Raw genomic sequence first — 13,475 nt, 5'->3', positions numbered from 1 at the left:
CTAGGAAATATTTTTAGATATGCTGAAACGTTATGATTCCCCAGAGTACTGGTGTCACAGATTCATGTTAGTGTGTGATAGCTAACAATTGAGTGTTGCACTCTGATCCCGTTAAAACCTTTGGGTGGTCTTCAAAGACAGCCTCATATAGAGCACATTTCAGGAGTTCGGGTCTAGTGGAGTCCCCACACTGTGTCCCTGTGTAAGGACACAATGCCCAAGAGCTAAAACCAGGTTTTTTTTGTCATAGAATGCTCAGAACAGAGTTCTGGCACCTTTTTTGGATGGAACCTTGTAGGCAAGGCGGGTTTATTTTTATTTTATTTATTTTATTTTATTTGACTTATATACCACCCTATTCCCATAGGACTCAGGGTGGTTTACAGGGCAATTAAAACCATACAATACAAAAGTTAAAATAAATTTAAAACAATTAATTAAATTTAAAGCCCAAAAGTTAAAAATTAAAACTTTAACACCCAGTTAAAAACCCCTCAGTCTAGGCCAGACAGGTCAAAGAGCCAAGTTTTTAGGTCCCAGCAAAATGAGCAGAGGTTGGAGGCAGTCCTGAGTTCCATAGGAAGTTGGTTCCAAAGGGCAGGCACATCCACAGAGAAGGCCCTCCCTCTGGGAGTCACCCGCCGGCAATCCTTCACCGGCGGTACCCTAAGAAGGCCCTCCCTGTGGGAGCGCACAGGACAATGGGGAGTTGATGCCGGCAGCACCTTGAATCTCACTCGGAGGGCAACTGGAAGCCAATGCAGCTCGCGGAGAAGAGGTGTTACACGGGAGTATCGAGGGACTCCCATCACAACTCGTGCAGCTGCATTCTGTACCAGCTGAAGCCTCCGAGTGGTCCTCAAGGGCAGCCCCATGTAGAGAGCGTTGCAGTAGTCTAGGCGGGAGGTCACGAGCGCATGGGTGACTGTGCGTAGGGCATCTCAGTCCAAATAGGGCCGCAACTGGCGCACCAGGCAAACCTGGGCAAAAGCCCCCCCTGGCTTCAAAACTGAGTCGTGAATCCAGGAGGACGCCCAAGTTGCGAGCCCTATCAACGGGGAGTAACACCTCACCCCCCATCATTAGTGATGGAACAAACTGGTTAACCCGAAATGCCGGTATTCACAGCCACTCAGTCTTGGCAGGATTGAGACGAAGCCTGTTTCTCCCCATCCAAACCCGGACCACCTCCAGGCAATGGGACATCACGTCGAGGGCATCACTGGGTTGGTTCGGGGTGGAAAGAAAAAGTTGAGTATCATCGGCATACTGATGATACCCCACCCTGAAACCACGAATGAGCTCACCCAGCGGCTTCATATAGATGTTGAACAAGAGGGGAGAGAGGACCGACCTCTGAGGAACTCCACAAACGAGAGATCTCGAGGCTGACCTCTGCCCTCCTGTCAACACTGACTGCGAACGGCCCAGGAGATAGGAGGAGAACCACTGTAAAACAGTGCCTCCCACTCCCAGCCCCCTGAGACATCGCAGTAGGATACCATGGTCGATGGTATCAAAAGCCGCTGAGAGGTCTAATAGGACTAGGACGGAGGAACTTCCCCTGTCCCGAGCCCGCCAGAGATCATTCACCAGCGCGACCAATGCCATCTCCGTGCTGTACCCGGGCCTGAAACCCGATTGGTACAGGTCTAGATAATCAGTTTCCTCCAGGAACAGAGGAAGCTGATGCGCCACCACACTCTCAATAACCTTCGCTAAAAAGGAGACCAGATGATAGTTATTCAAAATCGCCGAGTCCAGGACAGGCTTCTTGAGAAGGGGCCTCACCACCGCCTCCTTCAAGGCGGCGGGGAATACACCCTCCCTCAAAGAAGCAGTTATTACTGCTTGGAACCAGCCTCGTGTCTCCTCCCGGGCCGCATAAACCAGCCAGGAGGGGCACGGGTCCAATAAACAGGTGGTGGAGCTCAGTCTCCTCATGATCCTGTCCACGTCATCAGGGGAAACAGGATCGAACTCAGTCCAGATAACATGCTCAAGACCGCTCGATTCCTCCACGCCAGACTCTGCCCAGTCAGAGTCCAAACCGGCCCAGATCTGAGCGATTTTGTCCGCCAGATGATGACTAAACTCCTCAGCCCACCCCTGTAAAGGCTCCTCCCTCATCTCCTGATTAAGGAGAGAGCGAGTCACCCTAAACATCTGCGGACGCAATGAGGACAGCGAAGTAGTTAGACTTCGCCATCCTCATTGCCGCAAGGTAAGACCTTGTAAAGGTTCTTAGTCGCAATCGGTCAGATTCAGACCGGGTGGACCTCCAGCCGCTCTCTAGACCCCGCCTCCGATGCTTCATCTCCCGGAGCTCCACAGAAAACCATGGGGCCCAACGGGATCTGTGCCGGGTCAGGGGTCGCAAGGGTACAACACGGTCGAGTGCCTCGGTGGCTGCCCTTTCCCAGGCATCCACCGGGCTGTGAGTGAGGGAGATAGGTAAAGACCCAAGCGCCATCTGGAACCATTCCGGGTCCATTAGGTGCCTGGGGCAGAACCACCTGGTAAGCTCCACAGCCCAGCGGCAGGGGGTGGCATAGCGGAAGACCAGCTGCAGGAGATAATGATCGGACCATGACAGGGGGACAATAGTTGGCAAACCGCCTCCCAGATCATCCAGCCATTGTCCAGATAAGAAAACCAGGTTGAGAGTGTGCCCCCCCCATGAATTGGGCCCTGAATTACTTGGGTCATGTCCATGGCCGTCATGGAAGCCATGAACTCCTGAGCTAACTCTGATGACCCTCCCAGGGAAGGCAGGTTGAAGTCACCCAGAACTATGAGAGGATGTCGAGCAGCCCGGGCAGGGCCGTTGCCACACAGCTGGGCACCAAGTATGTTAGCAACAGGCCCAACTGAGCCTGAGGGCCGCACCTCAGGAGGAGGGACTCACTCCCGCCTATCTGCACAACGGTGGTCTCCCGCGGACATAGGGTCTCCCGTATAAACACCGCCACCCCACCACCCTTACCCTGAGCCCGTGGCCGGTGTAGCACACAGAAACCTGGAGGGCATAACTCAGTCAGAGGGACCCCTCCCTCCGAGCCCAGCCAGGTTTCCGTAATGCATGCCAGATCCGCGTGTTCCGCCTCGATAAATCCCGGACGAGGGGAGCCTTGTTAACAATGGATCTGGCATTAAAATACACTAGCCTGAGCTCAGGGGCCTGATCCCCCTCACCCCCAGACAAAAGGGTGCCAACCGGAGGGTTGGAGCACGCCACCGCTCAAAGACAGCGGGGGCGCAATCCCAGATGTTGATATGGCCCTCCGTGCAAGACACCTGCTGCCATTCCCAATCGTTGTGGGGATTTGCAACCCCACCCCAGTACTAAAGGAACCAGAAGCCCCAAACCCCAACCCCATCCCACCGGAGACCATCACAGGCCCAGACTGACAGCCGGTTGATATACACCCCAATTTCCTCCCAACCCTACCCTTCCCCCCCTCCCCAACCCTTTAAAATAACCGGCTAAAGGCTTCCGGTGGCTGCGCGGCGCCAGAGACAGCCTTCCCGGGCTGCCCGTGGCTCAGCTGAGTTATTTTCGCCCGAAACAGCGCCGATCAGCTGTTCGGGCGAATTTGAAGCCCCCTCCTCGGGAGAAGAGGAGGGGGTGAGCCCCCAGGTAGGGGTCGAGTTCTCCGGAGCCGCCTGAGCTTGTGGCTTGGGCGGCTGAAGGATTGAACTCCCCCGTAGCCTGGGCTGCTCCCAGCTGGCCAGCGCCTCTGCTCCTGATTTCTTGGAGCAGAGCCAGGCGTCTGCGACCACCCCTGCCTGAAGGAATGACTATGGATTAAAGGAGCAGGCAGAGCGGTACAAGAGGAAAAGGTGAAGAGGATTATTATATTTTACTCTCCAGCTTGATGGACTTTTTTGGATTTTAAATCTGAAGTGAAAGTGCGTCACAATTGGTAAAAGATGGCGGCTAAACCACCCTCTAAAACTCTTCGGAGTGCTGGAACTTCTCCGGTGCAACAATCATTACTGCAGGCGCTGCATCCTCCGGATGTATTGACATCAAAGGACTTACAAGATGCTCTTGAAAAACACACCCAGGTAATTTTGGAATCAATTAATGATAGATTTGCACAGATGGAGGAGAAATTGGAGAAATTGGAGGAGAGAATGGAGGAGAGGATGGAACAGAAGTTCAGAGTGATGAAGGTAGACATCTTGTCTTCAGTGTATAAAGTGGCTGGATGTGTGGAAGAATTGGAGGAAAAGCTAGAAGATTTGACTCAAAAGAATGCTATATTAGAAGCAAAAGTATTGGAGAATGAAGACAAAATGGATAAGGAACTGAGTCTTGCTGAATATTACCAGATGCAGTTTGCCATTAGAATTAGAGGCTTAAAGGAGAATATTAAGGAAGATCTAAAGCAGCTGGTTTCTGAGGCTTTCGAAGTAGTATTGAAACAGCCAGCATCTGAAATAAAAGGAGGCATGGATAAAGTGTTTCGTGTGAATTCATGGATTGGTAGACAGAGAAAGTTGCCTAGAGATGTGGTGGTATATTTTGCAAAAAGGGAAATTAGAGATGAAGTTATACGAGCTGCTTATGATACTAAAGTTGTGATTGCTAATCAAGAAGTTTTGGTTCTAAAAGAAATTCCTCCAAAGATTTTAAGGAGAAGGAAGGATTTTACATTTCTTGTGCAAGAGCTCAAGCAAAGAGATATAAGGTTCAGATGGGAGATCCCAGTTGGGTTGATGGTGACGCACGAAGGTAAAAGGTACCGTCTGGTTACTGTGATGCAAGTGCGTGATTTCTACAATAATGTTTTAAAAGCAACGCCATTAACACTTCTGGAAGCTGAAAAGGGATCTGGAGAAGGAGTGCATCAAGAGGCCGAAGATGGTCAGATAGAAGACAACGGTGTTGGAGGAGATCAAGATACAACTTCGTCGGATGATCCTATAGAACAGAGGGTGACGCGTGCTGCTGCAAAACGATCTAAAAAGAGAAAATAGCAGGATTTGCAGAAGTCTATGGATTTTTTACAACGTATTTATAGTCAAGTAATGGGAGGTGGGAAAAGATTTGGGTGTAGACGCAATATATTTTTATATGTGGTGGTTTTCTGGAAAGGGTGAGGTTTTTTGGATTAAAGTTTGGTGGAATATACAGAAGATTCTTAAATGGAGGTTAAAATTTTGTTTGCAATCTTTTTTTTTTGTTTGGAATAATTATAGATGTGGCACTGGAAGAGGAACTGCCGATTACAGAAGAGTTGACTTTAAAGTTTTCTGATTTGGTTGAGGTGGCGAAGATTTTGGTTAATTTGAAAGATTATCTGTAAGAACGTTATATCATGGAATGGACAAAATGGATGGAGTCTATTTAGGATAAGTATAGGGTTAAGAAGTATTATGTAGTATTTGAATAACTCTTTTTTCCTTTTTTTCTTTTTCTTTTTTTCTTTCTATCTTGGGGTTTTTTTCTTTTTTTTTGTTGTTTTTAATATATATTTAATATTATTAAGGTTTGTTTTATCCTATATAAGCTAGAGAGTGCTTCTTTTTCTATCTTAGTTTTTTATATATATTTAATATTGCTAAGGTTTGTTTTATCCTATATAAGCTAGAGAGTGATGGATTTTAGAATTTATAGTTGTTAGTATATGGTTGTTTATGTTTGCTTTTTTTTATATATATACCTTGTATTTAGCTCTGGGAAGTCGGGGGGGGAGGGGGGGAGGAGGGAGGGGGGGAGGGGGGGAGGTAGGGGGGGGAGGAGGGAGGGGGAAGGGGGGTTTTTTAAAGGAAAATTGTATCTTAAAACTTTTCAATAAAAAAAAATAAAAAAAAATAACCGGCTAAAAACATACCAGGGGCCTCTTAATACATTTCCACCAGAGGCCCCTGTATAAGCCCAACCACCTCTCAGGGTCCCAACAATTGGGCCCGTCCTTAAGGGAAGTAAAGGACATAGCGGCAGGTTGTACCCAGGAGGGAGAAACCCCCCTGAGAGCATACAAATCAGAACTTGACTAATGCAGATGGGTTGTATGACATGTATGAGTTCCGGCACCTTTTTCTTTTACAAAAAATGCACGCGCTAAAACCCTTGTTGAACTCAGCAAAAGATTGCTGGGCCCAGTCTGCTGGGACTCTGGAGGGGTTGGTGCCATGAGGCTGTCTTCCGAGAGACAGAGAATTGGCAGAATCAGCTGAGATTGCAATGCCTTTCAAAGAAGAATCTGAATTTTGAAGTCTTCTGGGTTTGGGATGGGTTATAAAAACTAGCAAAAATAATAAATAAATCTTGTCAATCATTGTCAGGTTACTGACTCTTGAGTTAAAAGGACAGGTCATATTTGTCCTATGACTAGGAGACCTTCTAAGTTGTATCCATCCCACTATGATTCTCAAGGAAAATCTAAATGGGACAGATGTGGGATCTGTTTCTCTTTGAAATGAAACCTTGGCCACCTCCACAGCCCTGCCCAGGCACGACCTGTGGAGCCCCTGATTTTGTCTTCTCAGCAAAAGGCAGGTATTGCTGGTAATACTAAGTGACTGTGATATTGTGTTTTACAGGTGCCTCACTTAGTGAGAGTAACTCTAATCTCAATTGCCATCATCTGTGGGTTGTTATGTATTTATTACAATGAGGCTTTAATACCCACATAAGCCAAAGAGAGTGCTGTGTCCTCTCTCTGAAATGAAATTTCCTACATACCACCAGAGGCATTCTTTAATTTAGTTTAGTTTAGTTTAGTTTTATTGGATTTCTATACCGCCCTTCTCCCTAGGGACTCAGGGCGGTTCACAGGGCATATATAAATAGGTATACAAAAATTAAAAGAGAATTAAACCATGCCCAATTAAAATACAGCAATAAAAATAATAAAACCAATTAGAAAACCCATATTCCCCTTCAGGCCAGACCAGCTAACTCGAACAAGTGGGTCTTCAACCCGCGACGGAAGGATCGGAGGTCCGATGCCATCCGGAGCTCAACCGGCAGTTGGTTCCATAGTGCCGGGGCACCCACAGAGAAGGCCCTCCCCCTGGGGGCCACCAGTCGACATTCCCTGACTGGAGGCACCCTGAGGAGGCCCTCTCTGTGGGGACGCACAGGGCGGAGGGGAGTTGACGCCGGCAGCAGGTGGTCCTCGAGGTATCTCGGACCCATGCCATGTAAGGACTTAAAGATCATAACCAAGACCTTGAACCTCACCCGGAAGACAACTGGTAACCAATGCAGCTCTCGGAGCAAAGGTGTAACATGTGAGTACCGGGAAACTCCCAAGACAACTCTCGCGGCCGCATTCTGTACCAGTTGGAGCCTCCGAGTGGTCTTCAAGGGAAGCCCCATGTAGAGAGCATTACAGTAGTCTAGGCGAGAGGTCACGAGCGCATGAGTGACTGTACACAGGGCATCCCGGTCCAGATAGGGCCGCAACTGGCGCACCAGGCGAACCTGGGCGAAAGCCCCCCTAGTCACGGCTACTATATGATCTTCCAGGGTAAGTCGTGAATCTAGGAGGACTCCCAAGTTGCTAGGGGTTCTTAGAAATTTACAGAAAACTTTGTAACTATATTTCGTACTCTGACTTTCATTTATAGATGGAATGATTTACTTGGAGTCAAGATAAATCGCAGCGATACAATTAAAATCATTTCACATGCAATACATTCTTAGCCTTTGAGCTCCCAGAATCCAATTGATGGATGCTTCCACAATTTAATTATCTCTTCTTCCAAAGATGTATATTTTCTTCTAAAGAGCTTAGGAAAGAGACACCCAATGGCAAATGCAGGAAAGAGTACTCCTGCCCTTGCTTTTCCCAGGCAAAAGCAGCCATGTTCTCCATCTCTCCAGTTAGACCTTTCCCTTAAATGGGCAGAAATTCTTAGTTGTATTTGGTTACCAGGGAGACAGGTGGATTCTCTGGGTGGGTGGGGAAAGGCAGAATTCAAATCACTGTAAGATTGCTGCACAGACCATTGGGGAAAGAAAACAATAGCAATAGCACTTGGACCTATATACTGCTTCACAGTATTCTACAGCCCTCTCTAAGAGGTTTACAGAATCAGCCTATGGCCCCCCAGCAATCTAAGTCCTCATTTTACCAACCTCGGAAGGATGAAGGCTGAGTCAACCTTGAGTTGGTGAGAATTGAACTGCTTAACTGCAGGCAGCCAGCAGTTACCAGAGGTAGCCTGCAGTGCTGCATTCTAACCGTTGTGTCATCACGGCTGTGTCTTCTGCTATATCAATTCCATCATCGTGGTTGAACCCCCAACTCTGCACTTCCAGAGCCATCACCCTGCCCAAATAAATACACTTATGTGACCTCTCCTTGAACAAAATGATTTCATTGGGGTTGGAGTGGCTAAGAAAGAAGTTTTCGTATTTATATTTTATTCTATATCTCAGAAAAAAATAACATCTGAAATACTTCTTTTAATTTAAGGCAGCAACTCTTATTTTGGTTTCACATTTATTTTTATCAAGAGATGCTCTTTGTAGGTTTATAGCAGCTACTCTAGAAAATCCCAGATTGGCTGCTGGTTGGAATGATTTCTGGGCAGTGATTGTGCAGTTGTTGCCACACAAGCACCAGCACCCCTAAATTTGCAAGTGCTTTAAATCTGTGCCTCACAGGCATCAGGGACCACAGTTAGACACCCCCAGCTTAAAGCACTTGTGATAGAGATTTGTTGGGCCTTTGAGGGCATCCAGATTCACTCATCCGAGGGTTTCTCACTGGATGGATGGAGAATTCTGGGAGTTGAAGTCTGAACTTGCTGAGGTTGAGAAACGTTGCTTTAAAACATGGCACCATGGTGAAATTCCCCTGAGTTGCAGAAAAATGTGACTGTAAAACTTTGAACATCAGTGATGTTTTTCCTGTGTGGTCCTGTTTTTTCTTTTTCTTTTTTTCTTTTCTAATGTCAATAAATTCACTAATTTCAGAAACCACAGAGAAATTAATTCACTGCATTTTGCTTACAGTATAACTCTTACATTTGGCTCCTTGTTTTAATTAGAGGCTGTCTGCTTAGATAGAATTCTATCATGTCCCTTCTAGGAGAATATTAATATTAATATTGGAGAAGGATATAAATGTTTTAACTCTCCTTTCTATATTTTTCTATCAGGATTTCTATATCTTTTAAAATCTGTATTTCTGTTAGTACTATTTTTTCTTTTCTTTATTTTATTTTTATTTTTAATCCTATTTATATCCCGCCCTTCTCCGAAGACTCAGGGCAGCTTACAATCTAAGAAGCACAAATCAATGTGCTTAGCAATAGCCTTCATTCTATGTATATGCCTGCTTATTAGGGCTTTCAGCCCGCCCCCCCGCGGCATTTTTACAAAGTCAGCTTATTGCCCCAACAATCTGGGTCCTCATTTTACCTACCTCGGAAGGATGGAAGGCTGAGTCAACCTTGAGCCTGGTGGGACTCGAACCTGCACTAATTGCAGGCAGCTGGTGTTACTCAAGGAGGCATAGGGGAAATAAATAGACGTTCTTCTTCTAAGCACCCTAAAACACCCACAAAATAACATACAGTATTATAAAATATACAATATCATACAATTGGATATAATATCTGTAGGAGGTGGAAACTCTTATGTCTGAGGGATGAAATTTAACTCATCTACCAACATGAGGGGGTCTTGGTTTGCCTAGATGATATCCTTATCCTCACTGAGACCAAAGAGGAACATATCAACTTAGTCAGAGCAGTCCTAAAAAAGTTGCAGGCTGCCCACTTATATGCTAAACCAGGGGTCGGCAACCTAAAAAAGAAAAAGAGCCACTGGGAACCGGTTCCATCACAAATTAAAAAAAGAGGGAGCCGTGTGCGTGTGTCCATGCACGCGCATGCGCAAAAAGGTTTTTTGCGCATGCGCGGACGCACGCGGCTGCCATTTTTAAAAAAATGAGATGGAACCGGTTCCCGGTTGCCCGATGGCGATGGCCCGTCTGCAAAGCTGCCGCTTTCGGCAGCTTTGCAGACGGGCCGTGGCAGCTTCCTCAAAGAGCGGCGCCCCTGCCCATTCCGAGAGGTGCGCGCGCACCTCTCCGAACGACCGGAGTTGCGCGCGCACCTCCCCAAACCTTTGGAGAGGTGCGCGCGTACCTCCGCGCGAATGGGCAGCGGTGCCGCTCTTTCAGGAAGCCCGCCGCGGCCCGTCTGTGAAGCTGCCGAAAGCGGCAGCTTAGCAGACGGGCCGCGGCAGCTTCCGCAAAGAGCGGCGCCCCTGCCCATTCCGGTGCCGCTCTTTCAGGAAGCTGCCGAGCAGCGCCGCTGCCCCTTCGCACGGAGGTACGCGCGCACCTCCCCAAAGGTTTGGGGAGGTGCGCGCGCAACTCCGGTCGTTCGGAGAGGTGCGCGCGCACCTCTCAGAATGGGCAGCGGTGCCGCTCTTTCAGGAAGCCCACCGCGGCCCGTCTGTGAAGCTGCCGAAAGCGGCAGCTTAGCAGACGCGCCGCGGCAGCTTCCTCAAAGAGCGGCGCCCCTGCCCATTCCGAGAGGTGCGCGCGCACCTCTCCGAACGACCGGAGTTGCGCGCGCACCTCCCCAAACCTTTGGGGAGGTGCGCGCGTACCTCCGTGCGAAGGGGCAGCGGCGCCGCTCGGCAGCTTCCTGAAAGAGCGGCACCGCTGCCCGTTCGCGCGGAGGTACGCGCGCACCTCCGGTCGTTCGGAGAGGTGCGCGCGCACCTCGGAATGGGCAGGGGAGCCGCTCTTTGCGGAAGCTGCCGCAGCCCGTCTGCTAAGCTGCCGCTTTCGGCAGCTTCACAGACGGGCCGCGGCGGGCTTCCTGAAAGAGCGGCACCGCTGCCCATTCGCGCGGAGGTACACGCGCACCTCCGGTCGTTCAGAGAGGTGCGCGCGCACCTCTCAGAACGGGCAGGGGCGCCGCTCTTTGAGGAAGCTGCCGCGGCCCGTCTGCTAAGCTGCTGCTTTCGGCAGCTTCACAGACGGGCCGCGGCGGGCTTCCTGAAAGAGCGGCACCGCTGCCCATTCGCGCGGAGGTACGCGCGCACCTCTCCAAAGGTTTGGGGAGGTGCGTGCGCACCTCCGCCCATTCGGGGAGGTGCGCGTGCACCTCTCCAAACGGGCGGTGCCACTCTCCATTTTGAGAGGTGCGCGCGCACCACTGCCCGTTGGAAGAGGTGCACGCGCACCGGGCGGCTGGGAGCCGCAAGAGACGGCTCAAAGAGCCGCATGCGGCTCCGGAGCCGCAGGTTGCCGACCTGTGTGCTAAACTATTGAAATGTTAATTCCACCAGGAAAGAATAGACTATCTGGGGTATCACATATCCCCAGAGGGCATCGAAATGGACCCTGGGAAAGTCAGGGCAGTATTAGAATGGGCACCCCTCCCCCCGCACACGGAAGCAATTGCAAAGTTTCCTGGGATTTGCAAATTTCTATCACCAATTCATCCCTTCATTTGCCCAAATAGCCCTACACCTCACAGACTTGTTGAAAACAAAGGGGGGGGTCCCCAGTGAAACTCAGCCAGCCTCTGAAGTGGATGTGGCGGTGGGAGCCATATTATTACAGGAAAATGATGAGGAAACTCACGGAGACAGAACAACGTTGGCCCACGTGGGAAAAAGAGGCATATTCGGTGAGATGGGCTTTACCACTTGTGCCTGAACAACAACTGGCAGCACCAGTCACCACCAGGGCTCAAATAAAAATGAAGCCAAAGGTGGAGAGCCAAACTGGAATAGAATTCCGAAAGTCTTTGGAAAGTGATGAATGGTTCCAGAAAAATAGACATGTGTGCACAATTAAAGATGGACTACCCTGGGTGGGTGAGACGTTATACATACCTGCCACCCAGAGGATCAATTTCATGCAACTATGCCATGATACAAAATCAGCAGGGCATTTTGGGTTTGTAAAAACCTTACACTTAACTAAAAGGCAATTTTGGTGGCCATCTATGGCTGTCTATGGCTGTCAAATTTGTGCGATGGCCAAGAGGCTGCAAGGGAAATCACCAGGACTGTTACAACCAGTGGCGAACCCCTCAGCCCCAGAAATAGCCATGGATTTTATAGTGGAATTACCAGAAAGCAACGGGAACACGATAGTCTGGACTGTCACAGATCTGTTTTCTAAACAAGTGCATTTCATACCTTGCCAAAAGATCCCTACCGCAAAAGCTTAGCTTTTCATACAGCATATTTACAGATTGCATGGGGCACCACAACACGTCATATCTGATAGAGGGGTGCAATTTACGTCAGCATTTTGGAAAGAATTTTTATCCCTTTTAGGAACCACCTAAGGACTGACATCTAGTCATCACTCTCAATCGAACGGTCAATGTGAAAAGTCTAACTCAGTGCTTGAGCAATATTTAAGATGCTTTATTAATTTCCAGCAAACTGGACGGACTTACTGCCTTTCGCAGAAGTGGCATATAATAATGCAGTCCACTCCAGCACAGGTTTCACTCCTTTTCAAGTAGCTACTGGTCAAAGTTTCAACCCCATGCCAGAACTAACCCCAACCGAACCGGTAATTCCCAAACTGAAGGAATGGATTGCTCAATTACAGAACATCTGGCCAATCGTTAGGAAAGCTTTAGATGAAGCTAGACAAGCATACAAGACACAGGCGGACAAAAAAGGAGTCGATCCCATACCATTCAGGGCGGGAGAGATGGTATATTTATCCACAAAATACCTTAAATCACTACAACCCTGTAAAAAACTCGGACCAAAATATATTGGACCTTTTCCAATTAAAAGAATCATAAACCCAGTAACTGTTGAATAAGGAGTACCTAAAAATCTTAGACAAATACACCCAATTTTTCACTGCAGTTTACTAAAAAGAGAACAACAGTCACCCCTACAAACAACCCCCACCACCACCACCTCCCATCATTGTGGAAGGAGAACAACACTTTGAGGTGAAGGAAATCCTAGATTCCAGGAAACACCATGGAGCAATTCAGTATCTAGTACAGACATATCAAACACAAGGCCCGGGGGCCGGATCCAGCCTGCAAAGTGGTTTCATTTGGCTTGCGAAGCCATACTGGAAACAATGAGGGAACGGCCGCCACTGCCTTGGCCCTGGCCCAGAGACCCTCCTTCTGCCAGAGACCCTCAGATCTGTCCCACTCCTGCCCAGGCCCCCATAGGCACCCTTGATGCGAATGATGTAGAGCTGGCCATGCCCACCCAGTAGGTCATACGCACTCTAGCCATGCCCACCCAGTAGGCCACGCCCACCCTGGCCATACCCACCTAGCCCCTTGAGGGCAACTGCAATGCTGATATGGCTCTCAAGGAAATTGAGTTTGATACCCCTGATCTAGTAGCTTGGAAACACCTCCCCTCCTCAGAAAATGAATGGGTCAATAAACACCACGTTAAAGCACCAAAGTTGCTTAAGAGGTTTCATACAGAATATCCAAACAAACCGGGCTAACATTTATGTTTTATTTCCTCTACAGATGGACCT

Source organism: Vipera ursinii, assembly GCF_947247035.1.
Source record: "Vipera ursinii genome assembly, chromosome: 8".
NCBI lineage: Eukaryota > Metazoa > Chordata > Lepidosauria > Squamata > Viperidae > Vipera > Vipera ursinii.
This window is presented reverse-complemented; position numbering follows the sequence as displayed.